At 38.5% G+C, this 17,646-nt stretch overlaps 1 protein-coding gene and 1 pseudogene across 3 annotated transcripts in view; one reads left to right on the forward strand and one right to left on the reverse strand.

Annotated features, from left to right (window-relative positions):
- The window catches only part of ATP8B4 (ATPase phospholipid transporting 8B4 (putative)), a 285,374-nt gene that overhangs the window by 250,353 nt on the left and 17,375 nt on the right, over positions 1-17,646 (reverse strand). The gene's annotated exons all lie outside the window — the stretch shown is intronic.
- On the forward strand, positions 1,714-2,301 carry LOC128589209 (fatty acid-binding protein 5-like; annotated as a pseudogene). The gene has a single exon (XR_008380869.1). The product of XR_008380869.1 is annotated as a fatty acid-binding protein 5-like (transcript).

Consider the following 17,646-nt stretch of genomic DNA (forward strand, 5'->3'; position numbering starts at 1 on the left):
TGTGACTACTATGAAAATCTCTGTGCAAATAAACTAGAAAACCTACAGGCAATGAGCAAATTCCTGCAAACATATAACCTCCCAAAACTCAGTCAAGAAGGAATAGAATTCTTGAACAGATCAATAAGGAGCAGCAAGATCAAAGCAGCAACAAAAAAGTCTCCCAACAGAAAAAAGTCTTCTAGCATGCTGGGAGGGTGAGGCAACAGGATTACTTGCACCCAGAAGTTTGAGGTTGCAATGAGCTGTGATGACAACACTGCACTCTAGCCAGGGTGGCAGAACAAGATTCTGTCTAAAAAAACGGGTTGAGGGGGGAGTGACCAGATGGATTCACAGCTGATTTCTACAAGACCTATAAAAAAGAGCTGGTACCTATACTACAGATTTTGTCCCATAACATCAAGAAGGGGGTAGCCTCCCCCACCCATTCTATGAAACCATTATCACCTTGATATCAAAGCCAGGAAAAAAAACACAACAAAAAAGAAAACTACAGACCAATATCCCTTATGAACATAGATATAATAATCCTCAATAAAATATAAGCAAACTGAGTTTAATAATCAGTGGAGGTCTAAATGCAATGGAATGATATCTTTGAATAGCCGAAAGAAAAGATTATCAACCCTGGGTGGTGCCTGTGGCTCAGTGGGTAGAGCGCCAGCCCCATATACAGGGTGGCGGGTTCAAACCCAGCCCCAGCCAAACTGCAACCAAAAAAAGCCGGGCGTTGTGGCAGGTGCCTGTAGTCCCAGCCACTCGGGAGGCTGAGGCAAGAGAATCGCCTAAGCCCAGGAGTTGGAAGTTGCTGTGAGCTGTAACGCCATGGCACTGTACCAAGGGTGACAAAGTGAGACTCTGTCTCAAAAAAAAAAAAAAAAAAAGATTATCAACCTAGAATTTTACATCTAGGAGAAATATTCATTTTCTAATGTAAATGCAAAATAAATAATTTTTTCTGACTATTATCAACCTAGAATTTTACATCTAGGAGAAATATTCATTTTCTAATGTAAATGCAAAATAAATAATTTCTTCTGACTAACAAAAAGTGATACATATTTTTATATTTATAATTTATATTTTGATATTCAGTTTAAATTGTCCAATTTGTTTTAAAGTAGGTACTGGGAATAGGAGAACACAATATAAATATTTCCATGTCATATCCACTAACTTTTCAATGATAGGTTTTTATTACAACTGTTAAAAATGTTTTATTTCTTCTTTGGATAGCAACTTATTTGCGCTCCAAAGAGTCACAATTAAAACACTTCACATATATTTATGTTAAATTATTTTTAAATAATTGCTTTTCAAAACTATTTGTAATAATAAAGGTCCATATTTGTAAAAAAAAAAAAAGTGATACAATTCATCAGTACATTTTTTTATAAAGGAAAGGAAGTCTGCAGGGAAAAAGAAAATTATTCTACATAAAATCACATAAAATGCAGAAAAATGAAAAAATAACAGAAAGGTTTGGGGTAAATCTACATAAATAATGACTGTCTTAACAATAACACATTTTATTTATTACTGTTGTCTTGCTGGTTTTAAAATGTAAGAAGAATTAAATACATGATAACAATAGCACAAACTTCAGGTAAAGAGTGTTAAAATGGATAAAGCAGGTTGCAGGCTCAAACACAGCAAGTGCCTCACACCAGACCCTCCTCTGCTCACAATGCATGCCTGCCTGTGCCCACCATGGCCACCCTTAGGCAGCTTGTAGGAAGATGGTGCCTGGTGGACAGCAAAGGCTTTGATGAATACATGAAGGAACTAGAAGTGGGGCTAGCTCTACAAAAAAATGGTACAATGGCCAAACCGGATTGTATCATCACTTGTGACGGCAAAAACTTCACCATAAAAACAATACAGTTTTCTTGTGTCTTGGGAGAGAAGTTCAAAGAAACTACAGCTGATGGAAGAAAAACTCAGACTACCTGCAACTATACAGATGGCACATTGGTTCAACATCAAGAAAGGGATGAGAAAGAAAGCACATAACAAGAAAATTGACCAATGGAAATTAGTGGTGAAATGCATCATGAACAATGTCACCTGTACTTGGGTCTATGAAAAAGTAGAATAAAAATTCCATTATCACTCTGGGCAGAAATTAGTTATGAGAATGAACAAGCTCAGTTCAATGAGCAAGTCTCCAGACTGCTTTTTTTTTCATCACTGTATTCAATTATCTTTATCATAAATATTTTACATGCAACTATTTCAAAGTGTTGGTTTAATTAGGTTCCTCCCTTTGGTTAATAAATAAATATGTTCATGCTAAAAGAAAAGTGTAAAAACCAAAACAAGGAGGCGGAGCATGATGGCGGACAGGACGGACATGTAACCCACCTCTCCCAAGTCATCAGGTGAGAGGAAGAGGGGTCTGAACCTTTCCTGTACATGGATTATTGGTGTGGACAGACAGCTGGAGATGCACAGCAAATTGGCGGATTGCTGTATATCAGGTGTAATTTAAAATCACAGACTCTGTTGTAGAGATTTTCCCTGCTTGACTGTGGTGGCTGGCGGGGCACTCCCTCATGGAGGACAGCAGCTTGCAATTCCTAACAAAGCCCAATCACCGAAAATTTATTACAGAGCCAAGTGTGGCACCCAAAAGGGGAGCCAGTGAGAACCACAAGGAGCTAAGCAACCCAACAGAAAATTGAAGGCAAGGAATGCCACCCAGGAAACAGACATTTTGAACTATCCGAAATGGTGAACACCTTCCCCCAGAACAACAGGAGTGATTAAATAAACCAGACCATTCCTGGTGGGGAATATTGGAGTGGGCTGGCAGTTCAGGCTGTGCAGCAAACTAGGAGGTGGCTGGACTCAAAAGTCTAGATTCAAAAGTGAGACTCTGAGCCAGAAAAACTGAGGATAAGGTTTCCGTGAGCTGCAGCTGTGGGGCCAGAGGCAGCTACTGGGGCCAGCAGCAACAGCGGGGGCCAGCGGTGGCCACGGGAGCCTGTAGCAGCTAAAGCTGGCAGCAGCCAGCACCTTCCCCCACAGCCGATTGCAGTCGCCAGTTTGCAGGAGAATGTGGGAGCAGAGTGGAAAGATTTGTGAAGCGTGGACTCTTGCACTGAGTTGGGAGTTCGGATAGGAGTGCTGTCTGGAACAGAGCAGCTGAGGTTGCACAACATTTAAGTGATAAACTTTTACAGAAACTCCAAAATGGCGACCAGCCAGGTAGGGTGGTTACCGTGGTAACAGTATAAACTGTGAATCAGGTATAAGACTGGGAACCACTCACAGTACCACCTGGTTTCCAGAACATATATTGCATTATAAATATATTCTTATGAAAGTCGATCCGTACATCATACGTATAGATATATATTTCTACATATATACAAGAACAATACTTTTGTGTCTGCTGCCTTTTTTTTTCTTTCCTCACTATTTTCTTGGAGGAGTTATTGTTAATTTTTATTATTTTTTGTATATATATACTTTTTTATTTTTTATATTTTCTAATTTTTTCTTTCTTCTTTTTTAACATTTTTATGAACATCAGATTTTTTTCTCTTCCTTCTCTCTTCCTCTTCTTCCCTCCTTATGGTTTCTGAGAGTGCTTACATCAGATTTTTAGAGGTTTTTTTGTTTGTTTGTTCATTTGGTTCATATGATTTTTACCTTTTTTCAATTATTTTACAATTATTATTTTTATTGTAGTTGTTTTTTGTTGTTGCTGTTGTTGTTGTCTGTATGTGTATGTGTTTTGGATTGTTTGTGCGTCTATGGGCTTGTGTGTCTGGTAGCCTTTTTATCTGTTTGTTTCCTCATTTGGTCTCAATGAGTCTGCTGTTTTGACCTGCAATTCTGAGATCCCAGCACTCACCTCCACTCTCACTCTGGAGGCTTGTCCCCCAGGAGTCCAGATTCTTGGGTGATTTCTCGAGGAGCGTGGACAGGGCCTGGACAGCAGCTGGTCAGTGCTGATTCTGTGGCACGGGAGTGAGGAGACAATGGTCGGCTGAGAAGGAATCACGCCTGAATGGCAGTGCCCCAAGGCGCAGAGCAGCAGCCATTTTTGGCAACAATAAGGCCACGCCCCCTATCTCCCTGGACAACCAGAGGAGGCCAGGCATCTTTCAGAAGGAAACCACCGCAGAACAGACCTGGGACTGAAACACAGGCTCTGTGAGTAAAGGGTTTGCCTGAAGCGGTACTGGCCTAAGTAAAGCATGGGGATTAGAAAATGCACACGCAGAGCTGGGAAATTCCCAGGGCGGGGCTGGCCCAGAGGACTGCTTTACTGAGCCTAAGTTGCACCCGGCCCTCAGGGGATCATCAGCCTGTAGACAAAAGAAGGCAGGAGACTAGAGCTGACAGCTAACCATACTGCAAATAAAAACCTGCAGGCCTGAGGCACAGGTTCTGGGAACTCAAATTAGCTCCTCTTCTACAGAGGAATTTAGCAGGGACAGAAACAAACTCCCATAAAATTGTTCTGTTCTGCCAGTAACATCAATCAGACATGGGGCTGGAACTGAGTGAACACCCCTTAGCCTCCATCAAGCGCCCGAGGAAGTCAGTCCTCACCACCCCCTGCTGGATAGAGGCAGAGAGCAGCGGCCTGGCTGAGCAATACAGATTTCCTTGTAATTCAGGCAGGTGCAAACCTCTGGAGTATCTACTCACTGGAGACAACTGGGTCACAGCCTTGCGTGGCTATCAGTGACTGGGTGTGACAGAGGTGCAAGGTGGGGAAGGAGGCATCAACCTTCCCAGACTAATCTATTTGCTGGGTGGGTGCTCCTGACTTTACAGAGCACTGGAGCAAGTCATATCTGAGTTGTCACCAGACCCCTGCGATCCAATTGCCAGAGACCTTTGAAACTCTCCCACCTGAGACAGGTGCTGACTGAGACAATTGATTTAGACCTTTTGAACTGAGCCAATCACCTAAGGACTATTCAAGTGGTGCCCTGGGTGTGTGGCTGTAGGAAGGTTTGATTTTCCTTTTCCAATTGTTGCCTGGGGGGGCAGGGTGACTTAATCGCTGGCATTTCTCCACAGCTGAGACTTTGACCCAGAGTAACTGTTTCACTAGGGTCAGACAGAGACCAGCTGAAATCAAGACAGAACCACGTAGCCCCACCACACCAAATAGGTCCCCAGTTTCTCAGGCCGTAACTCTGTACAGGACCTTGACAAAACTCCAGAGTAAAAGTCAAATGGTGTAAAGTAATCATAGGGTGGAATCAGCAGAAAAAAATCTGGTAACATGAATAACCAGAATAGATCAACCATCCCCCCCCAAGGAAAGATATGGCAGATATAACTGAAGATCCCATCCATAAACAGCTGGCCGAGATGTGAGAAATTGAACTCAGAATTTGGATTACAAACAAGATTAACAGAATGGAGGAAAATTTGGAATTAGAAATTCGAAGAACAATTCAAAAGTCAGAATTAGAAATTCGAGGAGAAATTCAAAAGTTGTCTCAAGAATTTAACGAATTCCAAGACAAAACCACCAAAGATTTTGATGCACTGAAGCAAGAATTTTCAGCCCTAAAAGATCTGAAAAAATACAGTAGAAGCCCTCAGTAACAGAGTGGAGCAAGCAGAAGAAAGGATTTCTGGCGTTGAAGACAAAGTGTTTCAAAGCTCCCAAACTCTCAAAGAGAAAGAGAAATGGAGAGCAAAACGGATCATTCTCTCAGAGAGCTCTGGGATAATTCGAAGAAGGCTAATATCCACCTCATTGGAATCCCTGAAAGTGATGAAGTGGCCTCGCAAGGCACAGAGGCCCTTCTCCATGAAATTATGAAAGAGAATTTTCCAGACATGCCAAGAGATTCTGAAATTCAGATAGTAGACAGTTTCAGAACCCCAGCACGACTCAATCCGAATGAGACAACCCACAGGCATATCATAATTAACTTCACTAAAGTTAATATGAAGGAGAAAATTCTGAAAGCAGCCAGACATTAGAAATCCATTACCTACAAAGGGAAGAATATTAGAAAGACTGCAGATCTCTCTGCTGAAACTTTTCAAGCCAGAAGAGGGTGGCCATTGACTTTTAATCTCCTAAAGCAAAATAACATTCAACCCCAGATCCTGTACCAAGCTAAACTGAGCTTCATTTATGATGGATAAATTAAACACTTTAATGACATTCATATGTTGAAGAAATTTGCCATAACCAAACCAGCTCTTCAGGATATTCCCAGACCTATCCTCCATAATGAACACCCCAATCCTCTACCACAAAAGTAAACTCACTCAGAAACTTTTAATCAAACTCCAACTTCCACAGTGGTGAAAGGATTAAAAATGTCCACTGGACTTTCGAAAAACTCGATACCCAAAATTTTAGCAAACTTATCAATATTCTCCATTAATGTGAATGGCTTAAACTGTCCTCTAAAGAGGCACAGGTTCCCTGACTGGATACAAAAACTCAGGCCAGATATTTGCTGCATACAAGAGTCACATCTTACCTTAAGTCTCAGGGTTGAAAGGATGGTCGTCCATATTTCAGGCAAATGGTAATCAGAAAAAAGCAGGTGTTGCAATTCTATTTGCAGATACAATAGTCTTTAAACCAACAAAAGTAAGGAAGGATAACAATGGTCACTTCATATTTGTTAAGGGTAATACTCAATATGATGAGATTTCAATTATTAATATTTATGCACCCAACCAGAATGCGTCTCAATTTATAAAAGAAACTCTAACAGACATGAGCAACTTGATTTCCTCCAGCTCCATAATAGTTGGAGATTTCAACACTCCTTTGGCAGTGTTGGATTGATCCTCCAATAAGAAGCTGAGCAAAGAAATTTTAGATTTAAACCTAACCATCCAACATTTGGATTTAGCAGATATCTACAGGACACTTCATCCCAACAAGACTGAATACACGTACTTCTCATCAGCCCACGAAACATACTCCAAAATCGATCACATCTTAGGTCACAAGTCTAATCCAGTAAATTTAAAGGAATAGAAATTATTCTTTGCATCTTCTCGGACCACCATGGAATAAAAGTTGAACTCAGTAACAAAAAGAATCTGCATACTCATACAAAAACATGGAAGTTAAATAACCTTATGCTGAATGATAGCTTGGTCAGAGATGAGATTAAGAAGGAAATCGCCAAATTTTTGGAACAAAATGACAATGAAGACACGAATTATCAGAACCTCTGGGATACCACAAAGGCGGTCCTAAGAGGGAAATTTATAGCACTGCAAGCCTTCCTCAAGAGAATGGAAAGAGAGAAAGTTAACAACTTAATGGGAAATCTCAAGCAACTGGAAAAGGAAGAACATTCCAACCCCAAACCCAGTAGAAGAAAAGAAATAACCAAAATTAGAGCAGAATTAAATGAAATTGAAAACAAAAGAATTATACAACAGATCGATATATCCAAAAGTTGGTTTTTTGAAAGGGTCAATAATAGATAAACTTTTGGCTAACCTAACCAGGAAAAAGAGAGTAAAATCTCTAATTTCATCAATCAGAAATGACAAAGATGAAATAACAACAGAGTTCTCAGAAATTCAAAACATCCTTAATGAATATAACAAGAAGCTTTATTCTCAGAAATATCAAAATTTGAAGGAAATTGACCAATACTTGGAAGTACATCACCTTCCAAGACTTAGCCAGAATCAAGTGGAAATGTTGAACAGGCCCATATCAAGTTCTGAAATAGCATCAACCATATGAAACCTCCCTAAAAAGAAAAGCCCATGACCAGATGGGTTCACGTCAGAGTTCTATCAAACCTTTAAAGAGGAATTAGTACCTATATTACTCAACCTGTTCCAAAAGGTAGAAAAAGAAGGAAGAATACACAACACGTTCTATGAAGCAAACATCACCCCGATCCCCAAACCAGGAAAAGACCCAACAAGAAAAGAAAATTATAGACCAATATCACTACTGAATATAGATGCAAAAATATTCAACAAGATCCTAACAAACAGAATCCAGCAACATATCAAACAAGTTATACCTCATGACGAAGTCAGTTTAATCCCAGGGTCTCAAGGCTGGTTTAATATATGTAAATCTATAAGTATAATCAAGCACATAAACAAATTAAAAAACAAAGACCATATGATTCTCTCAATTGATGCAGAAAATGCTTTTGATAATATCCAGCATCCCTTCATGATCAGAACACTTAAGAAAATTGGTATAGAAGGGACATTTCTTAAACTGATAGAGCCATCTACAGCAAACGCACAGCCAATATTGTGTTAAATGAAGTTAAATTGAAATCATTTCCACTCAGATCAGGAACCAGACAAGGATCTCCATTGTCTCCACTGCTCTTTAACATTGTAATGGAAGTTTTAGTCATTGCAATTAGGGAATAAAAGGTGATCAAGGGTATCCATATAGGGTCAGAAGAGATCAAACTTTCACTCTTCGCAGATGATATGATTGTACACCTGAAAAACACCAGGGATTCTGCTACAAAACTCTTAGAAGTGATCAAGGAATACAGCAGCGTCACAGGTTACAAAATCAACATTCATAAATTGGTAGACTTTATATATGCCAACAACAGTCAAGCTGAAAAAACAGTCAAGGACTCTATTCCATTTACAGTAATGCCAAAGAAGATGAAATATTTGGGAGTTTATCTAACAAAAGACATGAAAGATCTCTATAAAGAGAACTATGAAACTCTAAGAAAAGAAATAGTTGAAAACGTTAACAAATGGAAAAACATACCATGCTTATGGCTGGGAAGAATCAACATTGTTAAAATGTCCATACTACCCAAAGCAATATTCGATCTTAATGCAATTCCTATTAAAGCTCCACTGTGATACTTTAAAGATCTTGAAAAAATAATACTTCATTTTATATGGAATCAGAAAAAAACTTGAATAGCCAAGACATTACTCAGAAATAAAAACAAAGCAGGAGGAATCACGCTACCAGACCTCAGACTATACTATAAATCGATAGTGATCAAAACAGCATGGTATTGGCACAAAAACAGAGAAGTAGATGTCTGGAACAGAATAGAGAACCAAGAGATGAATCCAGCTACTTACCGTTATCTGATCTTTAACAAGCCAATTAAAAACGTTTAGTGGGGAAAAGATTCCCTATTTAACAAATGGTGCTGGGTGAACTGGCTGGCAACCTGTAGAAGACTGAAACTGGACCCACACCTTTCACCATTAACTAAGATAGACTCACACTGGATTAAAGATTTAAACTTAAGACACAAAACTATAAAAATACTAGAAGAGAGTGCAGGGAAAACCCTTGAAGAAATCGGTCTGGGCGAGTATTTTATGAGAAGCACCCCCCGGGCAATTGAAGCAGCTTCAAAAATACACTACTGGGACCTGATCAAACTAAAAAGCTTCTGCACAGCCAAGAACACAGTAAGTAAAGCAAGCAAACAGCCCTCAGAATGGGAGAAGATACTTGCAGGTTATGTCTCCGACAAAGGTTTAATAACCAGAATCCACAGAGAACTCAAATGTATAAGCAAAAAAAGAACAAGTGATCCCATCGCAGGCTGGGCAAGGGACTTGAAGAGAAACTTCTCTGAAGAAGACAGGCGCATGGCCTACAGACATATGAAAAAATGCTCATTATCTTTAATCATCAGAGAAATGCAAATCAAAACTACTTTGAGATACCATCTAACTTCAGTAAGATTAGCCCATATCACAAAATCCCAAGACCAGAGATGTTGGCGTGGATGTGGAGAAAAGGGAACACTTCTACACTGCTGGTGGGAATGCAAATTAATACATTCCTTTTGCAAAGATGTGTGGAGAACACTTAGAGATCTAAAAATAAACCTGCCATTTAATCCTATAATTCCTCTACTAGGTATATACCCAGAAGCCCAAAAATCACATCATAACAAAGATATTTGTACCAAAATGTTTATTGCAGCCCAATTCATAATTGCTAAGTCATGGAAAAAGCCCAAGTACCCATCGATCCACAAATGGATTAATAAACTGTGGTATATGTACACCATGGAATATTATGCAGCCTTAAAGAAAGATGGAGACTTTACCTCTTTCATGTTTACATGGATGGAGCTGGAACATATTCTTCTTAGTAAAGTATCTCAAGAATGGAAGAAAAAGTATCTAATGTACTCAGCCCTGCTATGAAACTGATTTATGGCTTTCATATGAAAGCTATAACCCAGTTATAACCTACAAATATGGGGAAGAGGGTGAGGGAGGGGAGGGAGTGGGGAGGATGGGCAGAGGGAGGGTGATTTGTGGTATTACACCTGCAGTGCATCTTACAAGGGTACGTGTGAAACTTAGTAAATGTAGAATGTAATTGTCTTAACACAATAACTAAGAAAATCCCAGGATGGCTTTGTCAACCAGTGTGATGAAAATGTGTCAAACTGTGTATAAAACCAGTGTATGGTTCCCCATGATCTCATTAATGTACACAGCTATAATTTAATAATAAAAAAAAGAAAAAAAAAAAGAGTGTTAAAATGGTCTAAACTCATTATTGTTGAGAAAGTAGTAACATACTATGATGTAAATTATTATATGGAAATTTTGTAATCTTAAGAATAACCACAAAAAGAATTTTAAAGGAATGAAAAATAAAAAGTTAACAGATGGTTGTAAATAGAATAATGAAAATACTTGATTAAGGCAAAAGAAAGCAATAAAAATGAGAAAAGAAATGTAGAATAACAAATACCGTAGTAAGATAATAGATTAAAACACAAATATATCTGTAATTATATTAAATATAAGTGGGTTAAACACTCTAATAGCCAAGTTTATCAAACTATACTTTTTTAAAACGTATGTTTGCAGCATCTTAAATTTAAGAACATTAAAGAATAGGAAAATATATAACATTCAAGAATTAACCAAAATAAATGTGGTACTGCTATACTAATGTCAGATAAAAGAAAAATTAATATAAGCATTACTAGAGATAAATGGACCATTATAATAAAAAATTGAACTTCCAGCAATATAAAACTCTAAATCTGTATGCATCCAATAAAATGGCCTCCAAATATATAAAGAAAAAAAACAACAAAACTAAAAAGAAAAATAGATAAATTCAAAACGATCTTGATAAACTAAAATACGATTGTGATGGTAAAGTTTTTTGTGTCCACTTGACTGGGCCACCAGTTGCCCAGATAGTTAGTTAAACATTATTGTGGTGTGTCTATTAGTGTCATTCTGGATAAGATTAACATCTTAATTGATAGGCTGAATAAAGCAAATTGCCCTCCCTAATGTAGATGGGACTCATCTGAGTAGGAAAAGGCCTGAATCCAACAAAGAAGCAGGGTAAAAGAGAACTCTTCCTGCCTTTGAGTTCAGACATCGGTTTGCTCCTGCCTTCAGACTCTAAAACAGCAGTTCTCAACCCGTGGGTCATGACCCCTTTGTAACAATGAAAATACATCCTGCATATCAGTTATTTACATTATGATTCATAACAGTAGCAAAATTACAGTTATGAAGTAGCAACGAAAATAATTTTATGGTTGGGGGTCGCCACAAGATGAGAAGTATATTAAAGGGTCATGGCGGAAAAACAAATTGAAATGATTCATCATTCTACTTTAGATGCCATTAAGAACATTTGTGACTGATGAGTAGAGGTCAAAATGCCAACAATAACTTGAGTTGCGAAGAAGTTGATTTCAACCCTCATGGATGACTGTAAGGTGTTCAAGACTTCAGTGGAGGAGGTAACTGAAGATGTGGTGAAATAGCAAGAGAACTAGAATTAGAATTGGAGTCTGAACATGTGACTGAATTGCTACAATCTCTTGATAAAACCCGAAAGGATGAGGAGTTGCTTCTTATGGATAAGCAAAGAAAGTGGCTTCTTGAGGTAGAATCTATTAGTGGTGTGGATGCTATGAACATTATGGAAATGACGATGAGAGATTTAGAATATTACATAAACTTAGTTGATAAAGCAGCAGCAGGGTTGGAGAGGTTTGACTCCAGTTTTGAAAGTTCTACTGTGGGTAAAATGCTATCAAACAGCATTGCATGCTATAGAGAAATCTTAAGGCTATGTTAACCAGTTTGATGTAAGCATTCCGAATTGTTTATAAAATCAGCACATTGTACCCCATAAATGCATTAATGTATACAATTATGATTTAAAAAGAAAAGAAATGAAGAGTCAAAAAAAAAAAAAGGGTCATGGCATGAGGAGGCATTAGGAAGGTTGAGAACCACTGCTCTAAAACATTAGCTCTTTCTGGGTCTCATGCCTGCTGGCATCCAGACAAAAATTACACCACTGGCTGTCTTGGGTATCCAGCTTGTCAACTACTGATCTTGGGACATGTAGCATAATGATCACATGAGCAAATCCTTATACATAGATCTGTCCTCTCTCAGTTCTGTCTTTACAGAGAATCCTAACTAATTCCATGGCTCTACACCAACTTTATAAATACAGAAATATAACACCTGACTCACGACCCTTACATGGTTTTTTTATCTTCACTACTGCTCAGTGAGCCAGAGTGCATACTAATTGGTACAATGTCCCAAAAGTGGCTAATGTAATCTCAATGGAAACAGAATTCTAAATCAGCAAAATATGGTACTTCCCTATTCCAGGCAAGTCAGACTGCATTATAAGCATTGATTTCAATTGTAAACAGCACAAAGACCACTGGAAAAGCCAAGAACATCAAACAGTCTTGTGACCAAGATGTGTTCATTCACACATCTGTTCAGTAGATGCCCAGGTTCTTGAACAAAGTGATGAAAACCATGCCACATGTTGTAGAGTCAGAATGAGAAAGACAGCAGCTTTTTCCTTTGGGAGCTCATATTGTAAGTAAGATACTGAGAGTCTGAAAATGATGAACCATATAATATATTAGAGAAAACTCACAAGTGTCTAACCAAAAAGTCAGACACAGAGAGAGATTAAAAGATAGAACATGAGCAAGACAGAGAGACCACATGCCAATACAAGAAAGGTCTTCAAACATTGGAGGTGGCAGAATAAATATTTAATGTAGGTAGCAGAATAAATATTCTATCTTATTCCAAAAGTCAGAACAGAAAGTGAACTTTACAAGGACTTGAAATTCTTGTTAACATACAGTTGAATTTACTTTCAAAACAAAGAATGAGGCACGTCCTAAATTAGATGCCTGAACTAACTGTCAGAGCAAATGTTTAAGGATTCAGCAACACTCAGAAATAGATTGTCAAGTTCAAAATCCAGCTGGACAAGCTGACTTGGAAGATTCTTCTAACTCCCAATTTCTACCATTCCTTGTCCCCTAAAACTATATTAATAGAACTATTAGATCAAAGGTAGCAGCAGTTAGAAACTAAGTATAATGTTTAAGAAAGATTTGACAATGGACACCACAGATTTAAGAGTCATCTCTATAGAGGTGACCAGAAGCCAAGGTGGAGGAGCTTCCATTCTCCGAGTAACAAAGTATCCAGAAAAGGCCTCGATGACAGAACCAGGGGAAATTTTCACCACTGGGATCCAGTGAAAGAGAAAGAGACATAGCAGTCTGAGAAGCAAGAAGGGTCTTCACAAGGGTCATGAAAGTCAGCAAAGAAGAGCCTTCGAGGAGAGAGCAGCCACTATCCCATTTCCACAGAGAGATGAGAAAGTTGGGCATGGAGGAGCAGTTCCTGGGGCTTCTCCTAGGAAGTTCTCTATGACTGGTAGTTTGTTACAGCAGCTTAACCTAGTCTATACCCTGCGTGAGAAAACATCAGATTACTCTATGTGAATAAAGTTAGAGCAGCACACAAATGTGGGGAGTGCTTGAAAGCCAGAAGATATCTCTTTTCTGCACTTTCTCTACACAATAACTATCATGAGAAATTTTAAAATAGTCTTTAGAAAAAGACTTCTATTCCAAAGTGATTTAAACACAGATAAATTCTAGAGCACACCTATGACTAAGAACTCCAGTGCTGCCTCCTCCTTCCTTCCCAATCATAAAAGTTAATGCATCTGTGAATGGAAGGCTTATGCCCTGAAGTATTTATGACAAGCAGCAAAGATTCAGAATCTCTAGAATAATTTCTATCATCTTTTTCCATAAAATTTTGGTATAGTGAAGTGGAAGAGATTAAGTGGTGTCTCTCCCTCCTCTCTAGTGGAACCAAGAAAAAAAATTCCCATGGCTTTTCCCCTCTAGACACTAAAAATTTTATTAAAATATAGAAGAGAACTCACTGAAAAATAAAACTCCAAAATTATGAGAGAGCTTTTGCAAAGACAGCAGTGTCTTAAATATGTCACTGAGAGACCAGTATCATTTGGTACTTCCTTTCAACGGCCTCATGCAAGTAAACCAAGAAAATAAATGACTTTTTTAAAAACATGATCCAATTTTAAAAACAATTACTATAGTAGACAAAAAGCAAGTTCAAATGACAACTAATTCCTACATGAACGTAACTATGGAACTACTTGAGAAAGCTTTTGAATTTATTGTTGTTGGTGCATAAGAGATAAACCCAAGAACTCAAAGAGAAATAACACTCTTCAAACATACACATTAATACACTTACATGTATTTTATATGCATTGGTGTGGCATCTATAAAAGCAGGTTCAATGTCTTATTCAGCTTTTTTATCACCAACCCTCTACCAAAGGACGGACTCAATGCCTGCTAAATAGTATATGCTCAAAACAATATTTGCAGCATTAAATAATCAATATATACAGAGAAACAAAAATATGGACTTTATTCCTCCATTAGACACCAAAAAACAATAAAATTCAAAATGCTATGAGCATTGAGTTTCCATGATCTTTACGTCCTATTACTGGCAATTAGTTTGTTAAACAGACATGACCATGTTACATTTATTTTAAGAGAAGTCACTGGAAATGCCTGAGAAGCAGTATATAATCTTCAACCAAAGCAACTGACCATTATTATTTCTAACACACTGGCCAACCTCTGCAGAGTCACCAAAAATAAACGGCCTTTGTGAAATTAGCAGTCCCAGAGGGTAAAGAGGCTCCCGAGGCTTTCGGAATGTCCTCCTAGAACTCAGACCTCCATGCAAGTTACCTCCATAAATAGGAAACCCACCTGGACATATAATACCCATGTCAGCCACATAAGTGGACAAAATCAATTTTACAAAAATTAGAAATCAACAAACTGTACCATGTATCTATTAATTCTGTACAGTCCAAGATGCGATAGTGCTTTTATACTTTATAAACTCCTCCACATATTTTATTTCATTTTATGCTATTCTCACAGGAACCTTCAGAGGCAAGTATTAGTCTCATCTTACAAATGAGAAAAGTGAGGCTCAGAGAATTTGAGGGCCAGTGCTTCATAAGTGGAGGTTCATTCCTAGCACTTCTGACTCATGCTGTTTCTATCATACCACAACTGTGTCCACAAAGGACAATTACAGTAAATTAACAGAACCTTGTACACCCCGTGTCACCCATTCTAGTCAAATCCAATTCTTATGCTATGAATGTAGAAAAACCATGTTACACCACAGCTGCCCAGAATCATCTTATACATAAAATATGTATAAACTGGACAAGAAAAAACTGAAGATACTAGTTTGCAATGAAAATGCATAAAAACTTAATAAAATAAAACCAAAGGCAGAGGCATCAGCCTACCAGACTTTAGGCTATATTATAAGGCCATAGTGGTCAAAACAGCATGGTACAGGCACAAAAATAGAGACACAGACATTTGGAATTGAATAGAAAACCAGGAAATGAAACTAACATCTTACAGCCACTTAATCTTCAATAAACCAAACAAGAACATACACTGGGGGAAAGACTCCCTATTCAAAAAATGGTGCAGGGAGAACTGGATATCTACATGTAAAAGGCTGAAACTGGACCTGCACCTTTCTCCACACAAAAATTGATTCAAGATAGATAAAAGACCTAAATTTAAGGCATGAAATGATAAAAATCCTCAAAGAAAACATAGGAAAAACACTTGATGATACTGGCCTGGGGAAAGACTTTATGAAGAAGACTTCCATGGCAATTACAACAACAAAAAAAATAAACAAATGAGACTTAATTAAACTGAAAAGCTTCTGTACAGCCAAAGAGACAACAACCAAAGCAAACAGACAACCTACACAATGGGAAAGGATATTTGCCTATTTTTAATCAGACAAAACCTTGATAACTAGAATCTACAGAGAACTCAAATTAATCCACATGATTTAAAAAGCCAAAAATCCCTTATATCAATGGGCAAGAGACATGAATAGAACCTTCTCTAAAGAAGACAGACAAATGGCTAACAAACATATGAAAAAATGCTCATCATCCCTATCTATTAGAGAAATGCAAATCAAAACCACCCTGAGATACCATCTAACCCCAGCGAGAATGGCCTGCATCACAAAATCTCAAAACTGCAGATGCTGGCGTGGATGTGGAGAGAAGGGAACACTTTTACACTGCTGGTGGGACTGCAAACTAGTACAACCTTTTTGGAAGGAAGTATGGAGAAACCTCAAAGAACTCAAGCTAGACCTCCCATTTGATCCTGCAATCCCATTACTGGGCATCTACCCAGAAGGAAAAAAAATCCTTTTATCATAAGGACATTTGCACTAGACCGTTTATTGCAGTTCAATTTACAATTGCCAAAATATGGAAACAGCCTAAATGCCCCCCAACCCAGGAATGGATTAACAAGGTGTGGTATGTGTACACCATGGAATATTACTCAGCCATTAAAAAAGATGGAGACTTTACATTCTTTGTATTAACCTGGATGGAAATGGAACACATTATTCTTAGTAAAGCATCACAAGAATGGAGAAGCATGAATCTTTTTTTTTTCTTTTTTTTTTGTAGAGACAGAGTCTCACTTTATCGCCCTCGGTAGAGTGCCATGGCATCACACAGCTCACAGCAACCTCCAACTCCTGGGCTAAAGTGATTCTCTTACCTCAGCCTCCTGAGTAGCTGGGACTACAGGTGCCTGCCACAACGCCCAGCTATTTTTCGGTTGCAGTTCAGCCGGGGCCAGTTTGAACGCGCCACCCTCGGTATATGGGGCCGGCGCCTTACCAACTGAGCCACAGGCGCTGCCCAAGAGAAGCATGAATCTTATGTATTCAATTTTGATATGAGGACAAGTAATGACCTAGTACATTAATTGTACTAGGGGGTGGGGCAAGAGGAGAGCACAGAGAGAGAGAAGGAGGGAGGGGTGGAGAAAGGAAGAGCAGAGGGAGGGAAGGAAGGAAGGGGTAGTGTCTTGGTGTGTGACACACTGTTTGGGGGCATAAAAAATTAATTAATTAATTAAAAACAAGCTATGGTATATGTATACCATGGAATACAACTCAGACATTAAAAAAGATGGAGACTTTACATCCTTTGTATTAACCTGGAAGGAAGTGGAACATATTATGCTTAGCAAAGCATCACAAGAATGGAGAAGCAAGAATCCTATGTACTCAATTCTAGTATAAGGACAATTAATGACCTAGTACACGGTGGGGGATGGGGGAAGGGGAGAGCAGAGAGAGAGTGAAGGAGGGAGGGAATGGGAGAAAGGAAGAGCAGAGAGAGGGAAGGAGGGAGGGGGTGGGGGTCTTGGTGTGTGACTCACCTTTTGGGGGCAAGACACAATTATAA

This window comes from Nycticebus coucang, chromosome 6, assembly GCF_027406575.1.
Source record: "Nycticebus coucang isolate mNycCou1 chromosome 6, mNycCou1.pri, whole genome shotgun sequence".
NCBI lineage: Eukaryota > Metazoa > Chordata > Mammalia > Primates > Lorisidae > Nycticebus > Nycticebus coucang.